The 18,900-nt window shown below is 43.1% G+C and overlaps 1 protein-coding gene across 2 annotated transcripts in view; it reads left to right on the forward strand.

Moving 5' to 3' along the window:
- Positions 1 to 5,692: 5,692 nt before the first annotated feature.
- Positions 5,693 to 18,900, forward strand: part of RGS20 (regulator of G protein signaling 20) — a 55,515-nt gene continuing 42,307 nt past the window's right edge. Inside the window, exon 1 of one of the 2 annotated variants that reach the window (XM_025041205.1) lies at positions 5,693 to 5,936. The gene's annotated coding sequence lies outside the window, so the exon portion shown is untranslated. The remainder of the gene's footprint in view (positions 5,937 to 18,900) is intronic. The other variant, XM_015598618.2, reaches the window with a different exon arrangement.

Genomic DNA, 18,900 nt, shown 5'->3' on the forward strand with positions numbered 1-18,900 from the left:
ATAATGTAATAACTATGTATGGTGTCAGATGGGTACTAGATTTATTGGGGCAATCACTTTGTAAATTATATAAATGTCTAATCACTATATTGTACACCTGAAACTAATATAATATTGTATGCCAACCATAATTGAAAAATTTAAAAAAAAATTTAAGTATGAGGTGAAGACTTTTTAAAAAATCAAGTTCCCATTCACTGAGTTGGTGAAGACTGCAAAAGGAGAAGGTTTGGAGGGGAAAATCAACAGTTCAGTTTTGGATATAATTCAAATAAATATATGGACATATGCAAATAAAGACCCACTTCCTATCCTAAGCCTCTCAATTGGTTAGCAATAGCAGCAGGGAGGCAGAGAGCCCAGTTATCTCTGCAAGAACAGACAGAGCCTACAAGTGACTTCCCTCCCCAGACATACATGTTATCAAAGTAGTCCTCATTTCTGGTCCACTCCACTTCATTTACTAGCCCCACCTTCCTCATTATCATTGCTCCATTACACAACTTCTCCTTATGATACCTCCATATAAGCCCCAGGCATAACTACACTTTAAAAGTTATTTAAAAAATGGATGAAGTCAGAACTAATTACAAGCTGCAGATACTCTTTTTAAAAGTTGTACTTCTGCTAGAACATTGAGATTCTAAGTGAAACTTAATAGGAACATGTTATCAATAGTTTAGCTTTAAGTAATATTAGCCTATGACTCTAATATCCATGGGCTGTTTAGCTTATTTAGTGTTGCTTTCTAATCTGCATGATTTATAGTCAGGACAAGAGTTTTCAGTCACTGTCATTTAGATTCTTAGATCCAAGTAGAATTTCTTTTCCAAATAATAGGAAGTAAAAATATATACTATAGCTAAAACACAGCCAATAAAATTTTTTAAATAAAGTTCAAGAAAAAGTAGGTCATCTCATAAAATTAAATCTAATTTCAAATTCCAGTCTAACTGTGATTTTAATTTTAAAGGCTCTCAGAAATTTGGGGTTAAAAAAAGGAGTTTAATTCTGCTATGGACATTTTCTTTATGAAATGTTACTTTTTAAGGGTGAATGAAAAATTTCAATTTGCCTTTCAAGGAGTGAGACTGTTTATATTGATTTGGGGTATTGCTTTTTTCTCCTCTGCATGGTCCAAAAGCCAGCTAACTCGATTAATTAAGGAAGTGGATATTCCATCAGAATAAAGTATTCCCTAAGTCATCTGATCCCTAAGGAGCGATACTTTCAGGAACACAGATTCCAAGGTGATTCCATTTTGTGGCTGGTGTTTTTGAAACTCTTAGACTGTCATCTAGAATCTGGGTTAATAGAAAGATAGGACCCTCTGGAGTGATCAACACCACCTGCAGCTGAAGGTCTGTCCTCAGATTAAGTTTTCCTAGATCGAATTTTGTGGCTATATTGATTCTGCATAACTCTTTCCTTGCCAAAAGGGCCAAAGGAAGATGATGGATTTCAGCGCCTCTCCACCTATCATGATTCATTAGAACCAGAATTGGGGAGGGGCTGCTGATCTGGAGGGGAAAGACCAATTTGGGGAAGGTGAAAGGTGAATGTCTCCGGATGAGCAAAGGAGCCAGAGCTCTGTGTTTCTGGGACTGAGTCTGAGACTTTAATTCTGCCTGAATATTTCCACTATTTCTCACACAAGAGTCTCTGTCTTGAAGCATGGGACCGAAGCAAAATGCCTAATGAAGCATACAGGGGAAAAAGACTTGGCAAGAAGGGCTGGGGCAGAAGAGTGGAGAGTCAGATTACAGGTTCATCCATTCTCACAAAACCATTTGCAAATTTTGGGACCCACGAAAGGCCCATGAAGCTTCCTTCGGGCCCCCAGGACTAGGGCGTGCGTCGCAGAAGTGTGCCTGACGCTTTTCAGAGTTTTCTGCTTTGTTCAAGCAGAAAACTTGAACAAAGCAGAAAACGTGAAGGCTGGTCTGGAAGGTCGTGGGTGGACTTAGTCAAGCTCTGGGTCACCGGTGACCTAGCTGCTTCTCTCTTGATTTCCTTAAGTGTAGAGTCCGGGCCTCGTTGATCACGTCCCTAAGGTTCCTGCTGCCGCCGGGCACCGCGCTCAAGGCACACGTGGCAACGGCCACTGGCCCATCGTACCCTGCAAGTGCACACGGGGTTAGCTGCCCAGGTCCAGCCGTCCCGAGGCGGATGAACGCTCTTGGCGAGGGCGGAGTCCCCATCTCAAACCCAAACCGGAGGGAGGCGCCCCTGCCCCGCCTCAGCTGGTTCCAAGCGTTTTCCAAATAGCTCATTTCCCCCCTCGAGTGAGCTGTTGGCGCTTCTCCAGAAGCCTCCCGAGCTCCCAGCTCCAGCCGCTAAAATAAACGCACCGTGCCAGAAAGCGGGGGAGGGGAGAGAAGAATTTGAACTAGAAGAATGAAAATACTAGGAGAACGACCCCATTCTCCAGCATAAGGTAATGAGGGGAAGCGAAACGGTGTGAACTTATTCGGAAATGCAACCCGATCTCCACTCTCTCCCCGTACGCATACAAACGACCTAAAGACAAATCAGCCAACGCTCTCGGCGGCTTCCCAAAAGGGGCCTCATGAATGAGAATAGGTTGCTAGGTTTCCTCCCTCCCTCTTGACAATCGCTTCCCGCAAGACTTCCAGGGCGGAAAGAAAACATGGGAGACCCTGCCATTGCAGAGCCGCGGAACCGCGCCAACTCCACGAGGCTGCTGCTCTGCTTTCAGGACCCTGGAGAGCAGCCACAGCGCCCCCGAGACCGGTACCCGCCTGCCCCACGCTCCTCGCCCCCTCCTGTGCCTACCCACCCTGTCTCTTTACTCGCTGCTTCCCGCCTCCACTTTCATTTCTCTTGGCAACCGCCTCTCTTGTTTTTCACAATCAGATTAAAGTGTCTCTTTGTTTTGCTTGAGGGGGCTGTTTGGATTGGCTAAATTAGGTTCTGGTTTGTAACTTCACTAAATGTTTGTGGACCAAGAAGCCCCGAGAGCCTCTCAAACGTGAGAGCCTGAACAAGACAGGGGACCTTAATAAATGAAGCCGATAAACGCAAAGAGTAAAGAGACTTTCCCAAGGTTATCCATCGAGTTAGTTGCAAGGCTGGATATAGGACCCTGGGCTTCTGACTTCTAACTTAAGGCTTTCCTCTATTATCCAAGAAAATATAAGAATTTTACCTTCTTCCTGGCGGCTTAGGTCTCCTAAGCAACAAGTGGAAGGTGGTAAAGCCTGTGTTCTGAAGAATAAGATGGACACCTTGAGTGAGGAAAGCGAGCCTTCAGAGTGTGCACTTAAAGGCCCCAACTCAGTCCTGGGCTCCCATACCACTCCACCCCATGCAGCACAACCAAAATCATTTCGGCCAGGTCCTGAGGTGGGTCTGGGATCCCTTAGTGTTCTCCCACTATTCAAGTTTCTCTTAGATAACTATCCCAAAGCCTACTACTAACCGCCTTCTGTGCCTCTGGCAGGTAGAGCACTAGGCACTTTGGAAGGGGGGAAAGGACAGACCTCCACAGAGGCAAGAGAACACCGCTGGGCCAAGGCCCGCGTGCGGGGCACAGCAGAAGGCGATGTAGAGCCCGGCTCGGGAAAGGGGCCCAGCCCCTGCTCTGGGGGGGCCTGAGGAAAAGAGAGTGGATGAGAGGAGGGAGAGGAAGAACAAGGCTTTCAAAAGTGAACTTTCAAAAGAGATTTTCATCCAAATTCTAAAGAATCAAGAGACATGAACACAGACCCTGCTATACATTGCATCTCACATTTACCATGCATTTGAATCCTCTGGGAATGTTAGCATTAAGATTCTGATGCAGTAGGTCTGGTGGGATCCAAGATTCTGCATTTCTAACAAGCTCCTAGTTAGTGAAGCTTCTTGGTCTTAGGAGTAGCTGGAGTTATAAAAGGGGAATGGGAAGGGAGAAAGGAAGGTGGAAGAAGAAAAAAGGAAGAGAAAGGGAGAAGAGAATCTAACCAAAGGCCTTTCCCTTTACTCTCACCGACCTTCTTTTGCACCTCCAAAGGAATGACTCCAAATGCTGTAGTATATGGCACTAAGTACACATTTTCTCCAGTCTGTAGCTGGACCCAGCAGTAATGGTATGCTGATTTTGTTTCTCTCCTTCTCCGCCCTTGCCTTTCCCGCCGCCGGCCCTGCACAGTTTCCAGACTCGCCTGCTGCCCTGAAGCTACTCAGACTCCTTTCTAGCACGCTCTCCGGCCTCGCGCGGCTCTTCTCTCACCTTCTCCGGAGAACCCCTCCTGAGGCTACCCAGCGGCGCCCAGACTTCTCCCTCTTGCTTCCCGCCCTGCAAACACCTGGTCTCTTACGGGGGCAGAAGGAGCATCCGGGCCGTCTCTCTCTCCTGCTCGGGGCAGCTCTGACACTGCCTGGCCGACCCCCAGGGGAGCGCCTGCCCAGGGAAGAGGACGCTGGCGCTGGGCAGCGTTCGTCCATGCTCGTGAGTACTGTTGTCTCCACAACGCCCCACCTCTGGCCTCACATTTACCGCCTGCGTCCCCAGCTCTTTCCTAACCCACTCCTCGCCATGCCAGCAGGGGCTCCGGCAGCAAGGAGAGGTGGGAAGGTCGAGACAGGGCTGAGCACGTTCTAGGAAACGGCGCCGGCGACTCGCCTGATTCCCTTACCCCTCAGGAAACCCTCGAAGCTACTTTTTCCTGGGCCATTTCCTTTCAGGGTCCATGGAAGTGGCAGGAAGCCCTCGTACTTCCCGAGGCAGCTCCTCAAACTCTTGTTCTCAACATGTTGCGCCCCTCCCCGCCACTTCTTCCAGCCTTCCCCAGACGCGCCTCCGCCCCCTCCTCGCGCGCCCACTCCTCAGACCACTAGGCTTCTGCCTGCTGGAGAGGCCGGGGAGGAAATGACGTGATGTTATTTTTGTGTCAGGTCGGCTTCCAGCTTCAGTTTAGCCCGCCGAGCTCGAGCGCACGACTCCGGCGGTCCTACTACGTCTCGCTCCCGAGGGCACATTGGGGGCTACAGGGACACGCAGCGTCGGTGCCCGCAGAGGTGGTGACGAGGTTCCTCCGTCACCCCACGGGTTTCTCCTTATCGTGGACTCCGAGTCCCTTGGGCACGGAGGGCGGCTGCCGAGGATCTCAGCAGGGTCCGGAGTCAGAAGTTAGCCCCTCTCACCCCCCAACCAGGTGGGGCCTCTGGCTCCGGCTGGCAGAGGGAGGGCGAGGAGTCCCTTTCCAGTCTGGGCCAGATAGCTAGAGGAAGAGGCTGCAACCGGGTGGGGCGGGTGCAGAGCTCAGAGAAGCACCCTGGCGAAAGGGAGAAGGTAAGGGGATTGCCCTCCAAAGGTGGCGCAGTCCACGGTGTGACTCTCCTGGGACCTAGCAGCCCCTCTGCGCGCGGCGCACCCCCAAACACGCACTTGCACCTCCCTCTTCCCCCTTCATTCACAAGGTCGGAGCACGCATTCCCTCACTTTGGAGTCTCGTTAGGTCCCCCCCGCGAGGAAGCGAAGGGATAGCAGAAGAGGCTCTGTAGACGCCCTCAACGCCCGCCTGGCTTCACGCCCACACTCTCGGTACTTCCTAATCTCCGGCTACAGGAGGGGAAGTTACGGTCTGGGCGCGGATTGGGTCCCGCCTGGGGCCTCGGGCAACCCCCAGCCAGCCCGGGCCGCAGTGGAGCGCGCCGCCGCCAGAGGGAGGCGAGACCTGGGCTTGCCCGGCGGGGGAAAGGGGATTGAGGAGCGGGGAGGAGGCAAACCAGAGGGAGGGAGAGGAAAGGAGTCAAGAAGGGAGAGGAAAGACCCAGAGCCAGAAAAAGAGGAAAGCCGGGAGACCAATCGCGAACCTAGAAAGGACAGCACTTAGTATAACAAGAATAAGACATACGGTAGACGCATGCGCACGACGGACTGAGGCGAGCCTGCCGGAGCTTCCCCTCTGGCTCGCCCCGCGCACGGTGGAATCGTGAGTACCCCGCTTCCTCAATCCACTTCTTTTTCTCAGACTTGCCCGAAGGCCTCGGGCCGGGAAGTGGCCGGGGCCAAACCCGGCGTGCACGGTTTGCGGTGCGCGGTGGTTGGAGCGTGTGCGGGTCGGTCGTCACCACCGCAGGTCCACCCCGGTACATTAGTGCGTATTTTGGAGGTGTGTGGGCTTAGGGTGTGACCGTGTTTTAACGGGGGCATCTAGCCACCAGGATCAATTTCTATCGGGTCTTTCGGGGCGTCCACACGATTCAACCTTTGTGGCGGTGGGGGGACGCATCAGCCCATCCCGTAAAAGCCTAAAATGCATGTTGACATCCGCTATATATTTGGGAAACTTCCAGGCGGATGCAAGGAAACGTCGGCGTTCTTACAGAACAGCGAGAAAGACCTAGAGGGGGCCGGGCGCCGGAGGCGGGCAGATTGAGCGCAGGTGGAAAGGAAGAGGAGACACTCCCTGAATCGCAGGATCTCCCTATCGGGGAAGCACAACTCAGGCAGGGGACCCGAGGAGTTGGGCCAGGAGTGGGCTCCCGCACTCGGACTCTGGAGGGTCTGACGTGGTGTCGGCATTTACACACTTGAAACCGAATTAACAGAACAGCCCCCCACCGTTTGCCCGTACCCAGGCGGTTAAAGAGCTGGCGCCGCGGGTGTTTTTCTTAAACAAACCCGGGCAATTGACTCTTCCGCATTCACTGAGCTGCTGTGGGGAAGTTGGAACGAGTCTGGGCACCGAGGCTTCAGAGACTGGAAGTGAGGTGGGGAGGCGGGCGAGGGACCTAAAGAGAGGCGGCGCGCGGGGAGGGAGGGAGATCTTTGGGGGTCGGGGTGCGCGGCGACTCCCCTCCCTCAACCGTAGGGGAATGGGCGGGGGAGGGGCCTGGGAAGAGGCGGTGAGCCGGGTGGGAGGGGTGTTTGCGGGGGAGGTCTGGGTGACCTGCAGCCCTCGTGCGTTTGCGGGAGTGGGCGGGAAGGCGTGGGCAGTGGAGAATCTATGTACTCTGCGACCTGTCTATCCCGCCAGCGGGGGAGTAGGCAGAGGAAGGGCCTTGGGAGAGGCAGCGCACGGGGACAGGAGAGCGTTGCAAACCTCCGGGACTCGACAGCATCCGGTGAAAACCCGTGAGCTACCCCAGCGGCAAGCGGGACGTGGCCGTGAAGAGTGCCAATAGCTACGAGAGGGGATGAGGTCTGGCATCTGTGGGTGCTGCTGCTGCACCCGCGCCACCTGTGGGGGACAGGATGCAGAAGTGACCGTGAATGCAGAGCTTTTGTCCAAGAGCGAGAGAGTGCTCGAGGGAAATGTCTCGCCACATCCCTTGCTTCTCAGAATCTGGCAGAGGCCAGTCGCTCTTTGTCTACCTGTATCCACCTCCATCAAGCCGCGGTGGGGTTCGATGGTTGTCCCAGCCGCAGCCGGTGCCTTGGGTTTGGGTGTAACTCCTCTTGCCCACTGGCTAGCAGAACCAGTCACTTGTCACTGGGGCTTCGCATTGTCCCGGGAGCGTGGGAAGCAGCAATTACCATTCATCCTTGGATCTGTCCACCTCCTTGAGGCACAGGTTGTGGGGCCCCAATGTGGCTTGGCTTTATTTCACTTTTAATGGTCCCAGTCTGTGGAATTAACTAACCAAGGGTCCAAGTTCACAAAACGATCTGATTCCACCCCTCCCCTAGACTTGGCAAGGACATTTGTAATGAACTGACTCTATCTGTAAATTCTTACTTTTTGCTCATAACCTAATTTTCTATTGGACCTCCTGTTTATCTTCTGTTCATTAAGTGGCATGTTTTTTGTCACATATCAGTCGCTCATGTAGGAGAAGCAATATTGCCTAATGGATAAGAGTCCTGGGCTCTGTAACTGGTTTCAAATCCCGGCCTAGCTGTGTGACCTTAGGCAAGTTACTTAACCTCTCTGTGCCTTAGTTTTATCATCTACAAAATGGGTATAATAAAAGTATCCACTTTGTAGAGCAGCTACCAGAATTCAATAAATCAACACAGTAGAGCTCTGGTACATACCAAAGAAAAATAATAATAATAATGATGATGATGATTATATTGATGCTAAATTTGTCAAATAAACTTTGAAATATAAAAAAGATAAGGAAGATGCATATTTTGTGTGCTATAAAGAGTATACATAATGAAATAAAATGTCTAACATGAAAATTTAAACTGTTTTCTATGTCAGTATCTAAATTTAAATACAGTGCATTTTTATATCATCTGGACCTTTTTATTTAAAATAAATATGAGATATTTACATACAAGCTTCAGATATCATTTTAAGAAAATTATCTTTAACCAACATATTTCTCTTTGTAAAACAGATATGCATAAAAATACACACTAGGTCATGGTATATACAAAAAAAATCCAGTATTGCATTAAAATATTGCACCGAGTTAATTTTATTTAAGAGATTGTGGAAACTTACCTCCAGAGTAGGAAATGGCAACTTCTCTAAGGGTTCACACATTTTAGCCAACATATCTTGCTATCAAGAATATAGAATGATAAAAGTCATGTTACTTATTCCACCTCCTTCACTTTACACATAGAGAAACATTCAGAGAGGTTAAAGGCCTGGGCCAGAGATCTCCAGCTAAATAGGGGCTGAAATAAGGTTAGAATTAGGTCTTCTGAGTCGCTCCCCAGGGCTCTTCAACACCACACTGATGACTTCCTGCTTACTACAGATTTATGAACCTCTAACAAATAGGAAACCAGAGGATGTTATATAGGGGAAAATATACAAGCATGTGTTAACTCCAATACAAGAAAGACCAGGCAGTCATGTGGCTACTGTTGTCCTACAGCTTCATCATGGCCCCTTGCAGCAGAAAATATGACCTCATGACTTGCGTAAGGTAAGGTAAGATTACAGATCAACCTAGAGGCAGAACCAGCATCAGAATTTATAAAGTCCCACTGAAGTATACATTTGGCTACATATTCTATTAATTCCTTACAGCAATTTTACATTAGAAATCATTTTTGAGCTTTTCTTAAATTTTTAAAATCTCCTCCCTGCTGACTTTGAAGATCTTTCTTATAAGAGAGCTTTTTAAGGAAAGGCCTTCAGAATTACACAGAAGGAAATTTTATTGTTCCAGGTTTTGTGGACAAGCAAGAGTGAAAGAGAAAAAAAAAACTTTCTTATTTTAGAGCAATACTCCAGTTACTGGTTTCATTCTAGGCACTTGAATATCGATTTCTAAAATTCTGCTCTTCTTTCATTTCTGCGTGTGGCAGTGATATTCACCCTCCACACAGATGCAGATGGTGACTTAAAGGCCCAGCACTCACATGAGCAGTTTAGGAATTACACGACAGAGTCTTTCAAGTGAGTATCTGGCCTTGCAAAATTATTTGTAGGAATGGTGTGGCTTCCAGAGAAGGCAATTCTAGAAACAGTGCCTGCATCCTTGAAGAAGGAAACCATGCTTCTCTCTAGTGTGTGAACTGGGTATCTTATCCTTGACTTTGCATCTCTGTATACCTACCACATGTATTTAGACAGACATACAGGGCATTAAGTAGGGAATGACTTTCTAGAATGCTCCCAAGCCAGTTCAGCAGAACTGAGTTTTGAAATCACATGTGTTAAGTCAGGGCCCAATACGATTATAATGTGAATCATAGTCCAATTGAGAATGTTGTGGATTGGTTTTCAGTGCACTGCCAGGTGACTCACAATGTGAGCTTCTATTCAAATACATATAGTGTCAGTCAGCAACTAATAGGGTTCACTCTGAGTCAGAGCTTAGCATTTAGTACAATAAGTGTGCGTCACTGACTACCCGGCACCGTCTGAAATGGTCCCTGAACGTTACCTTGAGCAGCTCAGGAATATAGACAACATTGCATGGGGTGAGTCAGTTCATAGTATGATTAGGCTTTTGTAGTGGCCATTCACAATAAAGTTTGATGTGACTGAGTGCTCCAGGTAATATTACATGATTATAAATGCATAGAATAAATTACCTTGATTGTAATCCAGCTGATTAGATTCTAGCTATTTGCATGAGGAATCATTTGTGAAATATGAGTATTATGCCCTATTGCCCATCTGTGATATTTTACTTGAGTTACCTTAATGATTATTAAAGCCAGTTAACTTTCTGGTTTTGCAGTGTTCAATTTCTAGTTATTATTTAATTTTACTCTAAATTTAAAATCCTTTTTAAGTATGTATTAGTTTTCAAATGTTAGACTATGGCATCTCATTCAAAGCTACCCTGCAGTTTGACTTCCTGGGGCCCTGGATTATACAATGTACAGCTCAGCCCAACAGTGAAGTGGGGGAGACTACCTTGTTCTCTGGTTTGTCTCCATTTGTGCCTTGTCACCTCTGCTGCTAGCTGAACGGTTCTTGCTCAAGAGCTAGAACACAAGTTTGTGGTGCTTTAGCACCTTAGAAGGCTATGACACCCAGCACTTCTAACCCTTCCAGGGCGGTATGGCTGGATCAACGCAAGCCTAGATTAGATGTTATATTTATGCAAGACAGTGGAAAGAATGATGCAACCTATGCCTCACTCCGCCCTTGAAAGACTTTTATGTCTCTGGGTGGGGTAATAATGGGATTTAAGGAACTAGTAGATTTCTTAACTTGTGATAATTAGTGGCAAGAACTTTTTATCCTCGGAACCAAGATTAGACTACTGTTTAAAAGTACAAGTATATTTTTCTCTATTTATCCTCTGATAGCCCCAAGAGAATCCCAGATGTGTAGACTTTACCATATACCTTTATTGTATTTCTACAAATATCCATATCTAGTGATAACCAGGTACTAATTCATATATCTTCTGAGATATATGAATACTTCAGAAAGATATAGATACTTCTTTGCATTTAATGAGCACTGTACATAAAGAGTTCTGTTCTTCCTGACTTAATGTAATTGCTGCCAAATTCAGGTCATTAGGACACTTTAATAAATTAGACTGTAAAACTGAAATAAAGTGTCTACATAAGTTGCTAAATTTCAGCAAGAAGCTATAGGTATTTTTATGATATTCTGGATTGCTTTTAACTTTAAGTTAAAACTTATAGTAAAGTGTACACATTTTACTTTACAGTTTAATAAACGTTATGTAAGTACCCCTATGTAACCATCATCTAGAGCAGAATTCCTCAAGCTCAGCACTTTTGACATTTTGAATTAATACCTCCTTGTTGTGGGGACTGTCCTGTGCATTGCAGGACATTTAGCAGCATCCCTATCCTCTACCCACTAGATGCCAGTAGCACCTCTCCCTAGATGTGAGAACCAAAATGTTTGCCAGATGTTTCCTGGGGGAGTAGGAGGCAAGATCACTCACCACTGCTCCAGATCAAGACACAGGAGATTTTCAGCCCACATTGTAAGATCTCCTCATTTCCTTCCAGTCGGTACTCCTACAGGTCACCACTCTTCTAAGTTCCCAGGCCTTCTTTTAGTTGGACCTATTTTTGAACCTTGTATGGAACTATATGATACATATTCTTTGCATCTTACTCAGCATCGTTTTTGAGATTAGTCATTGCTGTTGTATGTATTGTGATTTTTTAATGCTGTCTACTGTTCCTTTGTGTGGATACATCACAGTTCATTTATGTTACACTATTAAGAACATTTGAGTTTTCAGTGTGGGGTTATTATGAATAATGCTAATATAAACAGTCTTACTCATGTCTTTTAATATACATAAGCCCTTATTAACATTGGATTCCCAGGAGTGAAATTGCTGGGTAACAGATTGGATATATGTTTAGCTTTATTAGATACATTCAGTTTTTCAAACTGTTTTTATAGTCCAAATAATTTACACCCCTACAAGCAATATATGTATATATGGCTTCACATCCTCACCAGCATTTAGTATTGTCAGTCCATTTAATTTTAGTCATTCTCCTGACTGTGTAGTGGTACATCATTGTGGTTTTAATTCCTATTTCCCTGATTACAAATGATGTGAAATGCCTTTTTTTTTTTTTTTTGGCCAGTTGTATATCTCTTATGTTGTAAACTGCTTCTGTAAGTCTTTGGCCTAGTTTTCCATTGTATTGTCTATCTTCTTATTGATATGTAAGAGTTATTTATTTATTCTGGGTATAAATTTATGGTTAAAATACATGCACGTATATGTGAGTGTGTGTTGCACATTCCAATCCGTGCCTTGCCTTTACACTCTCATTCCATTATCTTTTGACTTCTATAGTTTCTGTGGAAAGTCATGCATCTCTAAAGGTAACGTCTTTTTCCTCAGGCTGATTTAAATTTCTTCTCTTTGTTTTTGGCTTGCCACAGTTTGAATTTAATGTGCCTAGGTCTGGTTTGTTCTGCTTTTGATTCATTGAATTTCTTATGTCTGTGGATTAATATCTTTCATCAGCTTTGGAAAATTTTCACTCAACGGCTCTTCAGATATTGCTTCTTTCCTCGCTTTCTCTCCTGCTTCTGGGACTCAGATCATATATATGTTAGACTTTATCCTCTTTTCCCTCATGTCTGTTATTCTATGATCTGTTTTGTCCTCCTTTTTTCTCTCTTTCCTCTTCAGTTTGAATGCTTTTTTTCGAACTGTGGTTAGTTTACTTAACCTGTCTTCTGCTGTGCCCAGTCTTCTGTCAAGCCATGTAGTGAGTTGTTGGTTTCAGAAATTGCTTTGTTCTAAATGTAGTTGGTCTGTTTGATTCTCTTTAATACATTTAAATTCTCTGAAGAAATTCCCTATCTTTTCATGAATTTTTTCCATCTAATTCTTGTCTACTAAATACAATATTGAAATTGTTTGTCTGTATCTGTTGTTTTTTTTTTCTATCACATTTTTGTCTCTTCACATAGCTAGTAATTTTGTTATATGTAGACATTGCATGTAGAGGTTGTATAGGTTCAGATAATATCTTCTACCAGCAAGGAATCTCCCTTGGAGAGATTTGCTGTGAGAATGAGGGGCTGATCACTTCAGTGTTAACAGGTATTGAAATGACTTGGGGCTGGTTGCAATTTTAATAAGACTTAGGTAACCTCTGTTTCCCCCCACCCACCCATTTCTCAAGTGTTTTCTCCTGTGCTTTGGATTTAGAGGCTAGTGGGTTTCTATTTCTTCAGTCTTGAAAGAGTGAGAGACTCAGTTTCACCTTCAGAAGTTTTGAGCTTTGCTTTCTACCCCTACCTTCCCAAGGTGGTGTCCACATCTGGTTAATGCCTTGAGGAGGCCAGCCACATGTCTGAGGAAGGCCTATACTAAAGTGGGGCTTATTTTCCCATCTGAGACTGTAGAGACCCTTTATAACCTCAGTCCAAGCCCAGACTTAGCAAATGCCCTTGGGGAAAAATATCTGGTGATAGACTGCTTACTTTAGAAGAGCTCTCCCCTTAAGATATTTTAGAGGAAAAAGTCTAACATATATATGATTTGAGTTAATTTATTTTTTGCTTCCACAACTCTCTGATGGTTTTAGAAATGTGGTTTTTGTTATTAATCTGACTTTTTTAGTTATTGTAACAGCAATATACCCTGACCTATTACCATTTTTCTTGAATTAAGTTTCTTTTTCTTCTGTCTTTGGATCAATATCTATCATACCATTTGTTTCCAATGCAATTCAGAAAATTAACATTAAAAATTTTGCCATTTGCAAGTATAAAGTGTAATATGTTTTGTGAGTTTCAAAATGTTAGAAGGAAAAGAAGTATGTTATAATCCTTGCAATTCCTTTTGCTTCAAATTGAGCATTGAAACGAAAGAGAACTGGGTTTGAGGAGTTTTGACTTACTAGTTTTGTGAGCCTCTGGTTCTAAATATGTATAACAGGGATAATTATGCTTACTTTAGTAAGAAATGTATAGCAGATGGTTCAAGAGAGTATTCAGTAAGTGGCACCTGTTACCATTATTCCTCTAATATTTATCCATCATTATCTTAGGCCCCTGAACATGGATAACTTTTTTAAGCACTTATATTTTGATGTATTTATATCTAGTACAGATTCTAAAATTTTTCCATTCAAACAAGGTTCTGAAAAAAAGTTTTATAATATAAAAGGCCTGTACTTAGATATTCATGAAAATATTACTAAATAAGTTTATGAATTCATCTTTTGCTAAAATTTTTGTCTATGAAAGATTCACCTTATACTTAGGTAATATATTTATATTGCCAAAAAATAAATATATAAAATTTAGTGACAAAAAGAATTACATTCATAGTAGTCTGCTCTCAGTAAAATCCTCATTAACTATTTGGTGTTATATCTACTAGGGTTTATTATAAGATACTGGCATCAAGAAAACAATATTAAGAAATATTAAGAAAAAAATAACAGTATTTTCTGGAAAGGACAACTGATTGACCTTTGCAGAGGAGAGTCTGTGTGGGGACTGAACAATTTTCACATTATCTCCATGGATGATTTTAATATAATTAATTTTCATTATTATTTATTGCTCTTTTATTTTGACTTCTACACTTGTTTCTTTAAAAAGACTGCTAATATATTGAAACAATTAGAGATTCTATTCTAAATATAAGGTGAAAATAGTAGTCTTGGAAGCAGTTTGGTGCTTCTGGACTATGCAGACCTCTCTAGACTCAGGCCAGTAGGACAGTGCTTCAAGGCTGTGTCCCTGAGGCTGCAGACATACCTCGGTCTTTGCTTCTTTAGAGTGATGAGAGTCAGCTTCCCTGGTCTAACCTCTGTGTTCTGAGAAGACTATACTCCTTACAGTTTGTGGGCAGATTCAAGTCAAGGCACAAGAATGATGGGATCCAGTTATGCAGCAACCTGGAATTTATCAAATTCTTATTAGAGCTAAATTTTTGCTAAAGAAATTAAGTCATTTCTCGCCCTTTAAATGTCTTGTTATATACTGGGCTGGTCTTTTGGTAAAATGAAATAATTATCAACAAAAACATCTGAACGTCTAACCAGACTATGTCAAATAAATTTGGGCAAAAGGAGGTTGAATAAAAGGGTACAAAAAAGTAGGAAAACATAAAATTATGTAAAATCTAACAAAGTGAAAAATTCACCTTACACGTGTAAAACAAATGTCATGAACTAAACAAAAGGCTCTATTTCTTTTCCTCCTCTTCTAGTGATGTATTAAAATCATAAAGGTGTTAAAATTATAAAAAAAAAAAACCCTAGATAAAACATTTGTTTAAATGATATCAAGTTTATTCTGATTGAAACTAGTCCTCTATGTAGCCTTTTTTGGTATTTCTTAGGATAGGGTTTTTATTCCTAGATCTCTGTATTTAATTGTCTGATGTTGTCTCACAAAAAAAGAAAAAGAAAAGAAAGAAAGAAAGAAAAAGAAAACAGTATCAAATAGCTACAGTTCCCTACATATAACCCAAAATACATACTCATTAAACATTTCAGTTCTTTGAAATTTTTTAAATTTTAGATCTGGTGGTTCAAGATATCTAGTTATTTAACCACTTCATGCCAGGAGGGATGGGGACCTAAAATTCCTTAGATATTTTGGTGCAATTTATAGAAAACCAAAACCTTGAGGAACAGAGATGAGATTCTTTAACATGCATCCTAGGAGCAAGCAGACAAAGGCATTCTGTCAGCCTGGCCCCCAGAGGACTGTCTCTGGAACGCCAAGGCGGTATGGAACCAAGGTGATGATGCACTGGAGTTTCTATTAGTTTATTCTCAATAGCAGCAGCCCTGCTGGATAAAGGACTCCCGAGGCATTGGCCGATGGACATCCAAAATAACCGAAATCTATCTAATTGTGGCCTGTGCACAGCTGTGATGTGAAGAGCAAGGCACCGTGGCATAATGGATGAACCTAAGTCTGGAGCCACTGGTCTAGATTCAAGTCTGTTGGGGGCTGACTTTGAGACACTGGGCACATCACACAACTTCTGAATCTGAGTTTCCCCATCGATGAAATGGGACCTTGAAATCCACTCCACAGAATAATTTCACAAATTAAATGTGAGTAAGCTGTGATTACTACTACATTTGCTTAGGTAGACAAAGGGGAAACTGCATTAGCTGAAAATTGTTGATGGCTATGATAAAGAGTAATGTTATTCTAGTGTCATGGATTGCAATTGAAGGCCACAGTGGACTAACAAAATCTGGGTTCTGTTTTAAATCAGTAAATATTTTAGGTTTTGTGGGCCATATGGTCTCTATTACAACTATTCAACCGTGCCACTGTAGTGGAAAATCTGTGGGGGATAGAGTAGAAGTGGGTGCGTTAGGGGCTCATTATAGCAGTCCAGGCAGGAAATGGTGCCAACTGAGCTGGAGGGGCAGTGGAGTTGTAGAGAAGTGAGCAAACCCAGCAACATCCACTGTGGTGGAGTGGATGCAACGAGAGGAATCAAGATGCTTTCTAGGATGTGGGCACCATCTATGGACTTAGAGAAAACTAGATAAGAAACAGAGGGGCCAGAGAGAAGACTCAAGAGTTCATTTCAGACTCTAAATTCTGAGATATCCCCAAAAGCTCCAGTTGTGGTGGCAGGTAGGCAGTTGCAGTGACATGTTCTGAATGAGGGGTTGGCCTGGGCTAGAGGCAGAAATGTGAATTGCGTAGACTATTTATGATGTATACCTTACTGTACTATGGTATAATACATTTTCGGGAGATTATAGTGGGAAATTCTTTACCATCATCAGTGGAGTAGTACTACCCTAGAATCTGCACTTCCTTTTCTATAACTATAATCTACAGAGAGTTTCTATATACTTATTAAAGAAATCAACAAACTAAGGCACATGGGCCCATCCCAGACACTGTTTTCATATGGCCTGTGCACTAAGAATAGCTTTTACATTTTGAAAAATACTTGTTATATATAGAGAGAGATTATTTTGAGGAATTGGCTCACACAATTATGGAAACTTGGCAAGTCCAAAATCCTGATGGGGTAGGCCAGCAGTCTGGAGACCCAGGGAAGAGTTGCAGTTAGAATCCACAGGCAGTTCTGCTGGTTGGACTCCTTCCCTGGGGGAGGTCAGTAACTCAGGAACAGCCAAATGGAAGAGATGCGTAGGGCAAGGCATGGGGCGAGGGGCACAGAGCTTCCATGCCCTCTCTGGGTACACCGTCCTCCCAGCACCTCCATGTGTTCACCAACACAGAAGCTTGATTTTTACATTTTTTTATTGTCGGGGGGGATAAAAGAATATTTTGTGACACATGAACATTTTACAAAATTCAATTTCAGTGTCCATAAAATTTTATTGGACCACAGCCACAGTCAGTTATTTACATTATGTCTGTAACTGCTTTTACATTAATAGAGGCTGAGTTGAGCAGTAGCAATAGAGGATACATGGCCCATAAAGGTTACAGTACTTACTCTCTAGTCCTTTACAGAAAATGTTCACCTATCTCTCATCTATAACCTAAGTGTAAGTGTGAAGTGTTACTAGATTCTTATAGGAAACAATCTGTATGAAAGTAAATATGAAGTTTAACCAATAACAATGTTGTTTCTTAGAGAAGTAATGTAATCCCAAGGGGAAAAAAATTCAGACAGACCAATAATCCAATTAATGATAATCTGTGATAGGAAATAAAACCAAAGGATCTAACTTAAGGTTCCTTTTGGTATCTACCATTTCAACATTCAGCATTTCATCAAACAGGAAAACTTAAAGACAATCAACAAGCCCCAAAATACTAACGAAGAAGGGCTAGAGGGAAATAATATACACAAAGGTTTTATATATAAGCGAGCTCAGATGCCACAGGCTTTCAGGGATTCAAATTACTTAGAGCCTAAAAGCTTCAAATAGGATGGGAGCTTGCTATTTCATATCATGTATCATAGGATCACCGCAGGATGAAAAATTCTAACTAATAATGGACATGAGGCAAAGTTTGAGGAGCCAATGCTACTATGTCCTAAGGAATCATGGAGAATTTTCTATGGGTAAAAGTAGAATTTGTGAAAAAAGAGATGTAGAGGAAAAATTTATCCTATGTGGAATAGAGAAGGCTAATTAGTTAATGATGAACACACCTTTTTGTACATTTTTATTATCCTTAATTTGCATTTACATTAATATATTTCATGGCCCATCTGTTGTAATTGGTGGGAAAGAAGTTCTTCAACCAGCCAGTATTTGTCCAGGCCTAATTTCTGTAATATTTGTGCCCAGAATGGAGGCACAAATATTAGGCTTCTGCAGTCCTGGATGAGTTCCTTCTCTCACTTGTGATCAAACAAGAATGCCTTGTCCATAAGAGTTTCCATAGTTCCAACTAATAATTCAGGGGCAGTGATAGGAAGCGTCATCACAAATGTTATTCATTAAAGACAGTTAAAATAAAAATAAATGTTACTTTTAAGAAACAATAACTTTATGGTAAGCACACTTAAAATTTAATATTCAGATAATAACAGCAATACCTTTGTCATACCCAACAAAATTAACAGTATTCCAGTTTCATTTAAGACCTAACTATTAGTTTCCCAGGGCTGCCATAACAAAAGTACTGCAGACTGGGTGGCTTAAACAACAGAAGTTTTATTTTCTCACGGTCTGGAAGCTAGAAGTTTAATATTAATGTATTAGCAGTTTGATTTCTCCTGAGGCCTCTCTCTTTGGCTTATAGATAGCTGTCTTCTCACTGAGTCGTCCCACAGTCTTCCTCCTGTGTGTGCACATCTCCAGTGTCTATGCATCCAGATTTTTTCTTATATGGACACCAGTCAGATTGGATTAGGACCCCACCCTAATGGCCTCATTTTTAACTTAATCCCCTCTTGAAAGACCCTGTCTCCAAATATATTCTGAAGTTTGAGGGTTAAGACTTCAACATATGAATTGAGGTGGGGGAGCATAATTCAGTCCATAACACTAACCATATCACGTTCTTTCTCCTGTCTCTTAATGTGACTGCTTCCTCTACCCTCCATCTTCTTTTTCATGCATTTGTGAGAGAAACTGGATCCATT

Source organism: Pteropus alecto, unplaced genomic scaffold (assembly GCF_000325575.1).
Source record: "Pteropus alecto unplaced genomic scaffold, ASM32557v1 scaffold87, whole genome shotgun sequence".
NCBI lineage: Eukaryota > Metazoa > Chordata > Mammalia > Chiroptera > Pteropodidae > Pteropus > Pteropus alecto.